This window comes from Mustelus asterias (genome assembly GCF_964213995.1).
Source record: "Mustelus asterias chromosome 26 unlocalized genomic scaffold, sMusAst1.hap1.1 SUPER_26_unloc_7, whole genome shotgun sequence".
Classification (NCBI taxonomy): domain Eukaryota; kingdom Metazoa; phylum Chordata; class Chondrichthyes; order Carcharhiniformes; family Triakidae; genus Mustelus; species Mustelus asterias.
In genome coordinates, this window is record NW_027590114.1 from 516,175 (window position 1) to 531,886 (window position 15,712).

Genomic DNA, 15,712 nt, shown 5'->3' on the forward strand with positions numbered 1-15,712 from the left:
GTACCTCCAGGGCCATTTATCCTGATATCTCCGTGCTTTCCTGCTGCTTGTATCATTCTTGTGTTGTTCTGTAGAGTTACGTTCATCATTGGTATTGCCTGCTCTCTCTTTAGCCGAAAGTCCTGGACATTTCTTCGCAAATCCAATTCTCCATTTCGAAAAATATTCATTTTTCCACAAAATGCTGTGCTTGTCACAAAACATATTTTCACTTATTTATTCTCATCACTTGGACACCAATCTGGGACAGATACCTTGAACTGCATACGAGCATCATCTGTTGTGCTCAGAAGAAGTGGTTCATTTGCAATGGCCATTCGATCAATGGCTGTCCATCGTTTGGCGTATGGACAGATTTCCGTTTAAGGAAGGACTGGGTCAGCCGATGCAAGTCATTCGACCTTTATGGGGTCTGAGCCTTCGAACTCATTTTCTGGATTCAGACATAATTGTGTCTTTCCGGAAACATTGCCAGCCGCCAAATGGTGTCCAATTGGGTTGGTATCAGCCTTTTATTAATCAAACCTATGTAGTGAGTCCGAACCGTTATGTCTTGTCGAATGCAATAGCCTGTGGTTAATCCGAACCTATTCATGAAGGCCAGGATGGATTCCAGAGGTATTGCTTGTCCGGGTGGAAGGCCCTTCATACAATCCGCAATTTCTACCTTATACCGATATCTAAGATAGTCTTGGATAACTCCTAGATGACCAGCTGGGACAATATTTTAATGTGTTGTAAATCGCGTTCAACACCAGGCGCCATCCCGTAACATCACTCACGTGTCCCGGGAGTGCACCGCCAGATCATTTGCGTTTACTTCGAAGACACTGTCAAGTTTGGTAGACTGCATGAGTGGGTGTATTGACCATAGCGGGAGTTCTGGAGAAGGTGATATGTCGACTTTCATTCTGATTTCATAAACTTCCAAGTGCTTCTGTACAGCATCCAGCAGCGTGGCGTAACATTTCTGCAGAATGTTTGGCTCTTCGTCTTGGCTTTATTGCCACCTCTCTTGGAGAGACGTAGGATGAGAGGAGACCTAATTGAAAAGCGGAGACCTAATTGAGGTATATAAGTTATTGAGAGGCAGAGATCGGGTGGACTTTCAGAGGTTTTTTCCCAGAGTGGAAATGGCTGCTACGAGAGGACACAGATTTAAGGTGCTGGGGGGTAGGTACAGGGGAAATGTTAGGGGGAAGTTTGTCACACAGAGGGTGGTGGGCGAGTGGAATCGACTGCCGTCAGTGATTGTGGAGGCAAACTCAATAGGGTTTTTTAAGAGACTCCTGGATGAGTACATGCTACTTAATAGGATGGTGGGTAATAGGTAGGCCTAAAAGGTAGGGATATGTTCGGCACAACTTGTGGGGCCGAAGGGCCTGTTTTGTGCTATAGCTTTCTACGTTTCTATGTTTCTATCACATCGAACATGGTTCTCGACTGCAACTTGAGCAGGTGACAGCAAATCAAATCCAGATGTGCGCTCAACCCAACCTCCACGTGGCTAATGACCAGATACCGGAGAAAGGCGCTGCTGTCGCGCCGTGGAGATGCAGAAGAGGCCATTGCCTCATCCCGTAGCAGCGGTACCCACCAGCAGCATCAGTGCTGCCACCATGCCGACACGTCCCTGTGGCAGGGAGCCAAGGACCGGCCAGCTATGGCCAGAGATAGAGACCCAGTGTTAAGTGACAACCGGGTGGAAGCCTGAGCGGCAGCAGCATAGCATTTGACCCAAAGTTCACTCCAACTGTTGCTTAGAGAGCCGAGGACGCTGCCGACATTCTCTCCTCTTCTGCTCTGCTTTATGCTCAATTTTCATTTATTCATTTCACATTTACAAATCGCACCATCTGAAAGCACACAAATAACATGACAGCTGCATGTTGAGACACCACATCGTATCACCAACAGTGTGTACTGCATATTCAGGAGATTTATGCTGAATGCCAGGGATGTGAATTTCAGTATTTTAAACAGCGTATAAAATGATCCTCTCCTTTTAGTTTTGACCAGTTATTGCACTATTGTTTCAGCATTTTTATCGCCTGATTAATTCACACTATTTTATTCTATTGCTCACAGTGAACATCCTGACAATCGCAATCATGTCTTTCAAAGATTGTGGCCTCTCCAAATCTGTCACCCGTTACCTGGTGGCTATGGCCATAGTGGATCTCCTGGTAATTGTATTTAATGTAATCTTACATCGCATTGCTATAATCTATTGGTCTGACACGTTTGCGCTCTACACTCCCGTGTGCAGATTCATCCTCTACATGTCGCCGGCTGCCATCGACATTTCTGTTTGGTTGACGGTCTCTTTTACCTTTGATCGCCTGGTGGCCATTTGCTGTCCGAAGATGAAAAGGAAATACTGCACCGAGAAAGGTGCTGCTGTGGTAATCATCATTGTGAGCTCGCTGTTCTGTTTTTGAACATTCCCTGGCCCTTTCTGTATTCGTCTTATTACAACAATGCACAGTTTGGTTGTGTGTTATCAATATATTTTTATATTTTACCCACTTGGATAGCATTTTCTTGGATTGAGCAGCTGTTCACCCCCGTGATTCCATTCTTTCTGATTTTACTTTGTAACTTTGTTACGATAAAACGCATTTTTATAGCCAATCGCGGTAGAATGAGACTCCGGCAGCACAGCAATGATGGGAAGAAAAAGGATACTGAGCTGATGAACCGCACAAGATCGATTGTGTTGCTATTTACAATATCAGCTAGTTTTATACTGCTCTGGGTGACATCAGTGATTTATTTCTTGTATTACAGAATTATGGAGGTTTTCAAACGCAGATCTAAATTTAACGGCTACCCTGTTTTCCAAGAGGCTGGAATTATGCTGCAGCTTCTGAGCTCCTGCACCAACACAGCCATTTACACAATAACCCAGCGACAATTCAGAAATCAGCTGATCGGGGTGGTCAAGTATCCCCTTACAATAATTGGGAAATTAGTGAAAAGTGGGATCAAACAGCAGTGAAGATGAAACTCCCAATCTCAGGGACATGATTCAACACAATTAAAATCAACTCCTCATTTCAACACATCGAAACAGCAGAGGATCTAAATATTTGTAATGCATGATTAAAATTCATTGGCTGTCAAAAGTTCGTTCAGTATGAAGTTCATTGGTACCAACAATTATATAGCTGGAAATCAGGTTCTATGAAATTATAAAAACAGAGTAATTTATTCTGATCGTTTTTCAAATAAGAGATTAAAACACTGAGGGAAATTTAATCGTCCGCATGGACTGCCGTATAGAGACAGGATGTTAATCTCCAGAAAACCTGTCTAATCGTATAACCCAGCTTCCATCACGTTGTTCCTTCATCCTCTTCATTTATGTGAGGCCTCCTTAACACATAATTCGGTGCCCATGATAATGTAACAATCGCTAGTCCACTGTAAACATGAAATGTATGATGTTAATCACACTGAGAACAGACTACCACTTTCAGCACAATGTTATTTCGGTAGTGATAATCATTAATTACAGTTGAAGTTCATTTAAATGACAGAGGCAAGGAGTGGAAGGAGGAGTTTTGGAGGAGGTGTTCCAACTGGAATGCGGCAGTGTGTGTGTGTTTATTTTCAACATGAGTCGAGGAAACACAATGCGTACAACTCGAACAGTGTAAGGCCAGCTTGGCTGGAAACTTGGCCGCAGAGAGAGAGAGAGAATCATGAATTGATGAGGACTGGAGGAGGAAAGCATGAGGGAAATCAAAATGTGGGAGGGTGCTGAACTTTCACATGGCAAAGAGTGGAGATCATCATCTGCAATACGGGATATAAATGAGCTAGAGGGCTACGAGATAGTGAAGTGGAAAGGTGGGAGTGCCCCAAAAGAAAAGAGAATTCTGGCGTGGTACATAATTGCGAGGTGTTAACTGTTTGATGAGGTTTGATTGGAAAGTTTGAGAAAGGGTATCACAGAGATTTGGAAACCGGATGGGTTTTGGTTGGAGAGCTGATTGGAGCTGGCTCCAGAGGCGGGAAAGTGAACAATAAAGTCATTGAAATGTTTCTGACACGATGGAAAATGTATCGGACTCGAGTATTTATTAGTGCGAAGGGAGATGCTTAAAGATGTGATGGATTGAAGTGGTGCAGGAATGAATGAGGAGAGGAGAGTGACAAGCGTAGCTTTGAGTGAAAGTTTGCTGTTGAGGAGATGCTTAGGGTGTGCTCAATGGTGTGGTGGATACGTGTGATTGTATGGAGGAGTTAATGGAAACATTTCAAATTATAGAGGCAATGTGAACAGGTAGGCATGGCGTCTGACAGGGCTGATAAATGTGCTGGCTGCAGGCTTTCATTTGATTAGATTTATTATTGTCACATATATAATCATACAGTGAAAAGCGTTGCCTCTTGAAAGCTATACAGAGAAGTATACAAGTTCATAGAGAAGGAAAATGTAGTGTTACAGCCATAGCTAAGGTGTAGAGGAATATCAACTTCGTGCGAGGTCCGTACATTAAAAATCCGAAGATGCTGTTCTTGATTAGGTTGCTACGCCACCTCAGAATGCTGTGTCTTTCTTCTGATGGAAGAAACTGGAAGAGATTACGTCCAGGGTGCGTGTGGTCCTTAATCATGCTCTTTGCTTTGCGGAGGTAGCAGGAAATGCAGACGGTAGCAAGGGGTGGGAGGCTGTTTTGTGTGATGGACTGGGCTTCGTTCACGGCGCTTTGCAGTTTGTTGCGGTCTTGGGCAGGGCAGGAGCCATATCAAGCCGTGATACAACTGGAAATAATGCTTGCTATGGTGCATCTGTAAACTTTAGTGAAAGTCATAGCGGACAAGCCAAACTTCCTTCGTGTTCTGAGGGAGTGGAGGCTTTGCTGTGTTTGCTTAACTACAGTGTTGGCAAAGGGGATGGGAGCAGAACATGCTGTTGGTGGCATGGAAACTGAAAACTTGAAGCTCTCGACCATTTGAACGTTGTCCCCATTCATGTAAAAAGGGGCATGTTCCCACGATGCTCCGTGAAGTCGATTAATATCTCCTTCGTTTTGTTGACATTGAGGGAGAGATTTATTTCTGTCGCAAAGGTTCACCAGATTCTCTATCTCATTCTTGTACTAGACCTCATTACTGTTTCAGATCCGACTCACTCCGGCGGTGTCGTCAGAAATTTTGAAAATTAAGTTGGAGGGGAAACTGGCCACACAGTCATTGGCGTAAAAAATAGGCGGGAAGATATTTTAATAGAGAGGTCGAGAATTGTGAGGTCACTGAGAAGGAGGGGTGCTGGGACAGATCTGAAGGATTAAACTTGGGAATGACTGGGTGATAGTGGACTGATGGAGAAGGGACTAAAGGCGATGGAAGGGACGGGAGTATTGGACATGGAAGCACGGAGATGGTACTGAAATGATTGAAAATGTTTTGGAGCAGGAGCGTGCAGATGCACATGGGGAAATAAGCAGCCCTGAACTGGAGTTGGGTTGGGCGATGGTACTTGTCTGGAAGTGTTTTTGATGACCAGGAAAGTGGCGGCAATGTGAGACGTTCCCGTTCACGGTGCAGAAACGGAGGTGCTCGGAATTGTTGGAAGCACTACGTTGGACACATGGAGCTGTACAGAGAGTTAATGAAGATTGGGAGAAATGGAAAACACATACATGAAAGGTGAAGTGGTTGAAGAGGTGATTTAAGTGACTGGCGCAGAGAGGAATTTGAACGGGGAGGTGACTGGAATTTTGGGGAGGGCGCTTTTTTGATGTGTCACGGGATTAGATGTGACCTTTCAAATGTTTCAGTGGGTCTGGAATATGTTGTGACATCTATCAATCACATAATGGTGGAAAATGCAAGGGTGCTCTGACAGGAATGTCAACAGAATTTGAGGAAACGAGATTGATTGATGTATTTGTCAAGGAGGTTAATGATTTTGGGAAACAAGCAGGAATTTGGAGCTAATGTTACAAAATGATCAGTAACGATCTGTTCGAATGATTGTGCTGGCGAGAGCGGCAGACTGGCAGCGCCCTGCTCATATTCCTTTGCATAGTGTGACCAGCGACAAGTTAGATTATGCAGCTTAGCCTGCAGTTGAGAGTTTTTTTTTTATTACGCCAAAAGAAGCACAAGTTGCAGTGAAGGTGGTCAGCTTATCACAGGAAAAGGCCTTATCCAAAGATTTGATGTCAGAGGGGAAAATGTGCCACATTCAAAATGTCTTATCAGTGACATAAAGTTACCAATTCTTCCCCTACTTCATGCGAGTTTCTCCCCAGATAGATCCGGGATTCTGGCAATTCCTTTACCGTCCAAAAGTACTGGCAAATAAAGTTTGTGGACATCAATATTTATGGACACGATTGGCAAAATAGGAATCTGAACATGAGAAAAAAGAAATGCTAAATTCACAATCCCAATAATCTTCAAAGTGTGAGAAGTCGAGTTCCTCGGGTTATTCTGCACGGATACATTTCTTCTCCAAAGTGCTTTGCAAAGCGATCAACCAGTCTCGGTTTGGTTTCTCCTGCACAGGAGCAGCGAATGCAATAGATCAAATTGAAAGATGTGTAATTGAAATTCACCTGAAAATCGCTGATTATATTTAACCAAATTTCCTGTACAGCTTTTCGTTAACAAAATAAAATAAAACATTCCAAGTCTATTTGCCTTGCTGCATTATTTCCTAATAGTTATTTTCAGCATTTCTTCACTTTTTCACTCGATAACTTCAATGCAATATCCAAAAAAAAAATTGACATTGACACATTGGTACTCAGGGATATTGTTAAAATTTCCCTGTTTGATAGACGTTCTCCGAAAATTTGGTTTAACATATTAATCAGTAAATGAAACAGTAAAATTATTTTGCAATATTATAGAAACAAGCTGAAGATTAAATATTCCCCTGCATGAATGTCGGATTTCTTAACGTTTGAATTGACATTATTTTTCAGTTTTATTCGAGCGAAGTTATCACGGCTTGTTCTTCCTGTCCGTGTGTCTCTTTGTGAAAGTTGAACGCACTGTCATGTTGTAACATCTCTTATTACCGTTCGGTTGGGCCGATCCTGTCCTGGAAGGTCACATGCCTATTTATTGAATTTATTTCATAATATCTCTATCAATTACTTTTATTGCTGTTCCTCAACTGTTTGTTTGGCGATTCCAAATATTTTCTTTCTTTCAAGTGGACATCATTTTTGTACACATCCTGTCGCCGGCAGAAGGGAGACAAGTTATCTTTGTTATATTGTCAACATCAGAAGGTCTTTGTTCGAGTCCTACGATGTGGAGATGCCGGCGTACTTCGAGTCTTACCCCAGGAATTGATGGCCAATGAAACTGTTTCCATAATCCGGCCGAACAGGCTGAGTGCCAAACAGGAAAATCTTTTAAACGGGCCATTAAATGTGGGAGAGACACATCAGGCTTGATTATGGAGTGACCCTCATACTATAATCCTCTGGTGGCAGAGTAGGAACCTGTTCCAGGTACAAACAGTTCTGGAAACAGATGGATGTCTGCCATAGAACATCACAAATGATAGGTAGAGGATGGGATTGGAATGTTGGAAGTAATACACACCAAACTTTGCTCATTATTACAAATGAAGGCTAATCTCCATCAAACTCAGACCTGTGGAGTTTTGGGTGATGTCTTAGACACAGTCTCTGGAAGGGCAGGGGTGAGGGGAGCGGGTGCGGGAAGAGACAAGAAATTTGGGGAGAGATAAGAAATCTGCAGATGTTACAACAATGGAATCAATCAATGAAATAAACACAGAAATGAATATTACCTCGAGTCATTTGAAAGTGCGACACGTTGAATTCCTGGGGTTATTCTGCCCGGATAAATTTCCTCTCCAAAATGCTCAGCAAAGCGATCAACCAGTCTAGGTTTTGCCTCTCCGATACTGCATAGACCGTACAGGAGGTAGTGAATGCAATGGATCAAATTGAAAGATGTGAAAATGAAACACAGAAAAACTACAGCACAAGCAGGCCGTTCGGCCCACAAGTTGTGCCGAACACATCCCTACCTTCCAGACCTACCTATAACCCTCCATCCTATTAAGCTCCATGTACTCATTCAGGAGTCTCTTAAAAGACCCTATTGAGTTCGACTCCAACACCACTGACGGCAGCCGATTCCACTCGCCCACCACCCTCTGTGTGAAAAACTTACCCTAACATCTCACCTGTACCTACCCCCAAGCACCTTAAACCTGTGTCCTCTCGTAGCAGACATTTCCACCCTGGGAAAAACCCTCTGAGAGTCCACCCGATCTATACCTCTCAACATCTTATACACCTCTATTAGGTCTCCTCTCATCCTTCGTCTCTCCAAGGAGAAAAGACCGAGCTCCCTCAGCCTATCCTCATAAGGCATGCCCCTCAATCCAGGCAACATCCTTGGAAATCTCCTCTGCACCCTTTCAATCTTTTCCACATCCTTCCTATAGTGAGGCGACCAGAACTGTGCACAGTACTCTAAGTGGGGTCTGACGAGGGTTATATACAGCTGCATCATTATCCCCATACTCCTCAACTCAATACCTCGATTGATCAAGGTCAGCACACCATATGCCTTCTTAACCACCTACTCCACCTGCGGGGCCGATTTCAGAGTCCTATGGACCCGGACCCCAAGGTCCTTCTGATCCTCTACAGTACTAAGAGTCTTTCCCTTTATATTGTACTCCTTCATCCCATTTGACCTACCAAAATGGACCACGACGCATTTATCTGGGTTGAAGTCCATCTGCCACTTGTCCGCCCAGTCTTGCATCCTATCTATGTCCCTCTGTAACTTTTGACATCCCTCCAGACTATCCAAATCCCCATCAAACTTCGTGTCGTTGGCAAAGTTACGAACCCATCCCTCCGCTTCCTCATCCAGTTCATTTATGAAAATGACAAACAGTAAGGGTCCCAGGACAGATCGCTGGGGCACACCACTGGTGACCGACCTCCATTCAGAAAAAGCCCCATCTATACCCACTCTCTGGCTCCTTTGGGTCATAGCCTCTGTGTGCCCCTCTGATTCTCTACCTACCTGAGGACAAATGGAAAGATCGAGAGGTTCACGTTTTTAGGTGTCCAGATCACCAACAACCTGTCCTCGTCCCCCCCCCCCAACACCCGTCCCCCTTGCTGACGCTATAGTTACAAAAGCCCACCATCCCCTCTACTTTCTCATAAGACGAATTAAATTTGGCATGTCTGCGCCGACTCTCATCAATGTTTACAGATGCACCATAGAAGGCATTCTTTCTGGTTGTATCGCAGCTTGGTATGCTTCCTGCTCTGCCCAAGACCGCAAGGAACTACAAAAGGTCGTGAATGTAGCCCAATCCATCACGCAAACCAGACTCCCATCCATTGATTCTGTCTACACTTTCCATTGCCTCGGCAAAGCAGCCAGCGTAATTAAGGAACCCACGCACCCCGGACATTCACTATGCCACCTTCTAACGTCGGGAAAAAGACACAGAAGTCTGAAGTCTCGTACCAACCGACTCAAGAACAGCTTATATAAGAACATAAGAAATAGGATCAAGAGTAGGCCATCTAGCCCCTCGAGCCTGCCCCGCCATTCAATAAGATCAGTTCCACTTACCGTCTGATCCCTATAACCCCTAATTCCCTTGCCGATCAGGAATCCATCTATCCCTGATTTAAACATATTCAATGAGGTAGCCTTCACCACTTCAGTGGGCAGAGAATTCCAGAGATTCACCACCCTCTGAGAGAAGAAGTTTCTCCTCAACTCTGTCCTAAACGGACCCCCCCTTTATTTTGACGCTGTGCCCTCTAGTTCTAGTTTCCTTTCTAAGTGGAAATAATCTCTCCACCTCTACCCTATCCAACAATTTCATTATCTTATCGGTCTCTAAAAGATCCCCCCTCAGCCTTCTAAATTCCAACGAGTACAAACCCAATCTGCTCAGTCTCTCCTCATCTCTGGTATCAACCTGGTGAACGTACTCTGCACTCCCTCCAAGGCCAATATATCCTTCCGCAAATAAGTGGAACAATACTGCACACAATATTCCAGCTGCGGCCTCACCAATATTCTGTACAGATGCAGCAAGAGATCTCTGCTTTTATATTCAATCCCCCTTGCGATATAGGCCAACATCCCATTTGCCAACTTGATCACCTGTTGCAACTGCAGACTGGGTTTTCGCGTCTCATGCACAAGGACCCCCAGGTCCATTTGCACAATCCCATGTTGTATTTTTTTTCCATTTCGATAATAATCCAATTTGCTATTATTTCCTCCAAAGTGAATAACCTCGGATTTGTAAACGTTATTCTCCATCTGCCAGATACTCTCCCACTCACTCAGCCTGTCCAAATCACTCTGTAGACCTTCTACGCCCTCCACACGATTCACTTTTCGACTTATCTTTGTGTCGTCTGCAAACTTTGTTACCCTACACTCAGTCCCCTCCTCCAGATCGTCTATATTAATGGTAAATAGTTGAGGCCCCAGTACCGATCCCTGAGGCACGCCACTAGTTACCATATGCCAACAAGAAAAGCACCCATTTATTCCGACTCTCTGCTTCCTGTCGGATAGCCAATCCCCAATCCACGCGAACACCCTACCCCCAACTCCGTGTGACCTAATCTTCTTCAGCAACCTTTTGTGAGGCACCTTATCAAACCCCTTTTGGAAATCCAAAAACACTGCATCTACCCGTTTCCCTCCGTCAGCCACACTCGTCACATCTTCATAAAAATCCAACAAGTTCGTCAAGCACGACTTTCCACTCATGAATCCATGCTGCGTCTGCTTCATCGAACCATTCTTATCCAGATGGCCTGCTATTTCTTCTTTAAAGATGGATTCCAGCATTTTCCCAACTACAGACGTTAAGCTAACCGGCCTGTAGTTACCCGCCTTTTGTCTATTTCCTTTTTTAAACAGCGGCGTAACATTAGCCGTTTTCCAATCCACCGGCACGACCCCAGAATCGAACGAATTTTGATAAATTACCACTAACGCATCCACTATTACCTCTGACATTTCTTTATGTTACCTGGGATGCATTCCATCCGGGCCCGGGGACTTGTCCACCTTCAGTCCCGTTAGTCTACCAAGCACTGCCTCCCTGGTAACATTAATTGTATCGTGTAACTCTCCTCCTCCCAGCCCTCTATCGGTAATATTTGGTAAACTATTTGTGTCTTCCACCGTGAAGACCGACAAAAAACTTATTTAAAAGTTTCAGCCATTTCCTCATTTCCCACAATTAAATCCCCGCTCTCATCCTCCAAGGGTCCAACATTCACTCTTGCCACTCTATTCCTTTTTATATATTTGTAAAAGCTTTTACTATCATTTATTTTATATTTAGAGTGAGCCTAGCTTCATGGCCTATCTTTCCTTTCTTTATCGCTTTCTTAGCCGTTCTTTGTTGTTTCTTAAAGTTTTCCCAATCTTCCGATTCTCCACTATTTTTGGCCACTCTGTACACATCGGTCTTTAATTTAATACTCTTCTTAATTTCCTTCGTTATCCACGGCTGGTTATCCCTTTTCTTACAGTCCTTCTTTATCACCGGAATATATTGTTGCTGAGTACTGAAAAGGGTCTCCTTAAAAATCTTCCACCGTTCCTCAGCTGTCCTCCCTACCAGTCTGCTCTCCCAGTCCACCTGAGCCAATTCCGCTCTCATCCGATCGTACTTCCCACTGTTCAAACAGAGGACACTGGTATGGAACCCTACTTTCTCCTCTTCCATTTGAATCAGAAATTCGACCATATTGTTATCACGTGACCCAAGAGGATCCTTCACAAGATCAGCCTTAATTCTGCCTACCTCGTTACACGTTACCAGATCTAAGATAACTCGTTCCCTCGTCGGTTCTGTAACATACTGTTCAAGGTAACTATCCCGACAGCATTCTAAGAACTCTTCGTCCATCCCACCCCTTCCAACTTGAGTCAGCCAATCAATATGCAAGTTGAAGTGCCCCATGATTATTGTCGTTCCGTTTTTGCACGCATCCATTATTTCCTTATTTATTGCCCTCCCCACCTCAACATTATTATTTGGGGGCCTATAGAAAACGCCGACTAGTGTCTTTCTCCCCCTACTATTATTTATCTCAAGCTGTAACGATTCCACGTTTTGTTCCTTCGAGCCGATGTCATCCCTCACTCCTACCCTGATATTATCTTTTATTAACAGAGCTACCCGATCACATTTTCCTTCCTGCCTAAATGCCTGACACCCCTGGATATTCATCTCCCAGTCCTGGTCTTCCTGCAGCCACGTTTCTGTAATGGCCACGAGATCATACCCATTTGTGCTGATTTGCACCATCAACACATTAACTTTGTTCCGAATGCTTCGTGCATTCAGGAAAAGTGCCTTTATTCCAGCTTTTATCTGGACCCGATTTGATGAAACGCTATCAGCCTCTCGCTCGCCCTCTACTCCTTTAACTACTTGAATGCCCTCATTCACTTGCACTCGCTACCTCTCCTGTACCATTGATTTCGTAATTCCTCTTATCTCTGCACCCTCCTCTCCATAAATTAGTTTTAAAACCTTATCTACAACCCTAGTGATACGATTCGCTAGGACACTGGTCCCAGCACGGTTCAAACGGAGACGATCCCATCTATAGAGGTCCCATCTACCCAAATACTGGTGCCAATGCCCCACGAATTCGAACCCATTCCTCCCACACCAATGCTTGAGCCACGCATTCCTCTCCTTAATCTTATTAACCCTGCGCCAATTCGCGCGTGGCTCAGGTAGTAATCCAGAGATTACCACCTTGTTGGTTCTGCATTTTAATTTGTTCCCGAGCTCTTTGTACTCCCTCTGCAGATCCTTAGTTCCTGTTTTTTCTATGTCATTGGCACCTACATGGACCACGACAACTGGATTTTCGCCCTCCCATTCCAAATTCCTCTGCAGCCCAGATGATACATCCTGGACCCGAGCACCAGGTAGGCAATACAACTTCCGGTGTTCCTTATCCTGGTCACAGAGAACAGTGTGTATGCCCTTAACAACACTATCCCCAATTACTACTACATTTCTCTTTGATTTCTCCGTTGCAGCAGCACCCTGCACCCTGGTACTGCCGACAGTTTGCTCGTCCTTCTCGCAGCCATTTTTCCCATCTACACTGGTGGCAAGAACCTCAAATCTTTTGCACAGATTTAAGGGCTGATGTTCATGGGACTTTACCTCCCTCATACTACTTCCTTTCTTCCCCCACTGCCCGCCTTCTTCCCCCCACTGCCCGCCTTCTTCCCCCCACTGGCCGCCTCACCCGCAGCCACTCCCTGTTGTCCCTGACCCCAGCTAAGTTAGTCAGTCTAAAGGGTGTGACTTTCTCGTTGTACAGATTATCCAGATAGCTCTCCCCTTCCCTGATAAGCCTCAGTGTCTGTAGCTCAGAGTCCAGTTCATCTATTTGAGCTGGAAATGCTCCAGCAACCAGCACTTACTGCAGACATGGTCCCTGGGTCCACCTTGGGGAGCACTTGCTCCCACATCATGCAGAAATAGCACATTTCATTTCCCTCCATAACAATTTACCTTGTATAAGTCGGTGTAATTTAAAAGTGGAACCCTACCGTGCCTCTGTCTGTCCTCGCCGAAGCCCTGTGTGCCAAAGCCCTTACAGTTTACACTCTGCTCCCCACTCACTCCGCTGCCCGCTCCCGACGCTGCCCGCTGTATCGAGTGACGTTTATACGAAAAAAAAACACACAATCTCCCAGAATCCCCTGCGGCCTACTCCCACTTCCCTTCGTTTAAACCCTTGAAAAAAAAAAGCCCGCGAAAAAACGGATTAAATAACTAAATAAATCACAGCACTTTACTCACCCTCTGAGAATCTCTCCCTCTGTCCTGCTCCAGTCGAACACATGAGCTTCTTCTTTGCTGTTGTCAGACTTCTGAATGGACTTACCTTGCTTTAAGGTGATCTTTCACTCCACCCTCGCTATGCCTGTAACACTACATTCTGCACCCTCTCAACTCCTCCTCAATGAACGGCATGCTTTGTCTGCATGGCGCGCAAGAAACAATAATTTTCACTATATTCTAATGCGTGACAATAATTAATCAAATCAAATCAAATCGAATACCTTCTCTTTCACGTTCACCTACTGCTGCCCACGCCCTACTCGGTTGATCCATTGCCTGAAATTTTATTTCTGAAAACATCCCTGGGACATGTTTTTTCTTGGACACAGTCCCTTATGCATTCTGTGAAATCTTCCTGGAGGCGACCGATGACAATTGGGCGGCACGGTAGCACAGTGGTTAGCACTGCTGCTTGACAGCTCCAGGGACCTGGGTTCGATTCCCAGCTTGGGTCACTGTCTGTGTGGAGTTTGCACATTCTCCTCGTTTCTGCGTGGGTTTCCTCCGGGTGCTCCGATTTCCTCCCACAGGCCAAAGATGTGCGGATTATTTTGATTGGCCATGCTAAAATTGCCCCTTAGTGTCCAGGGATGTTTAGATTTGAGGGATTAGTGGGTAAAATGTGTAGGGGTATGGGGGTAGGGCCTGCGTGGGAGTGTGGTTGGTGCAGACTCGATGGGCCAAATGGCCTATTTCTGTACTGTAGGGTTTCTATGATTCTTCTATGAATTGTATTAATCGAGTCATTATGAAAGGTCAACTCACCCATATTACCGTGCCTCTTTTCTCACAAGCCCTCATTATTTCTTGAATGATACTATATCCCAATTTGGAAGCAGTGTTCGGAGTCTTGTGAATTGTTCCTGCCAATTTGTTGTGCTTTTTTAAATTTTCCACCCAGATCCATTGAACATGTTACTCTTTAGTGTCAATGTAATTTCTTAATAGAGTCTTGATATCATCTTTAACCAACAGAGCAACTCTACCTCGTATTCCATCTTGGCTATGCTTCTGAATTTCTGATAACCCTTGGACATTCAAAACCGAGTCCTGGTACTTCTGTAGCCATGCTTCATCAATCCCCATATTTATTTCTCTTTGTGCCGTCAACTCATTGACAGCATCACGAATACTGCGTACATTTACTTACAAGGTATTTAAATATGTCCCACTGATTTGTCTTTCATTTGCCGAGTTTTCCTGTGCACTCCGTTTTTCCCACGTTGTGACCTCCTTTCTGAAACCCTGGTCGTTAAACTGAACTTATTTTTCGTCCAATTGACTTCTATCTTCTCCACAGATGCTTACCTGCTGTTTTGGTTCCCAGGAACCACGATGATTCTTGTAGTTTTACCCTTCCATCTCCCCCACCCCCTACATACTTGGGATTTTAAAGTCCTTGTGACCAATCTAATTATTATTTCCACTGGAACCCTGCAGATGGAGACTTCCCCAAAGGTACAGATCACTCCGATTCCAATATTATCGCCAATGCCCCATGACATGCAACCGAACTTTCCCCCACTGCTCCTTTAGCCACGTTGTTACTTCCCTATCTTTCTCAGCCATTGCAAGTGGCTTGGGTAGTAATCCAGAGATGAGAACACTTGAGGACTGAAAGTCATAGAGTCATAGAGTTGTAGAGCATGGAAACAGGCCCCTCGGTCCAACTTGTCCATGCGCCCTTTTTTTTTCAACCCCTAAGCTCATCCAAATTGCCCGCATTTGACTCATTTCCCTCGATATCCATCTTACCCATGTAACTGTCTGAATGCTTTTTAAAAGACAAAATTGTACCCGCCTCCACTACGACCT

General features: G+C 44.6%; 1 pseudogene; it reads right to left on the bottom strand.

Moving 5' to 3' along the window:
* Positions 1 to 212: 212 nt before the first annotated feature.
* On the bottom strand, positions 213 to 14,983 carry LOC144482169 (iron-sulfur cluster assembly factor IBA57, mitochondrial-like; annotated as a pseudogene).
* Positions 14,984 to 15,712: the final 729 nt, after the last annotated feature.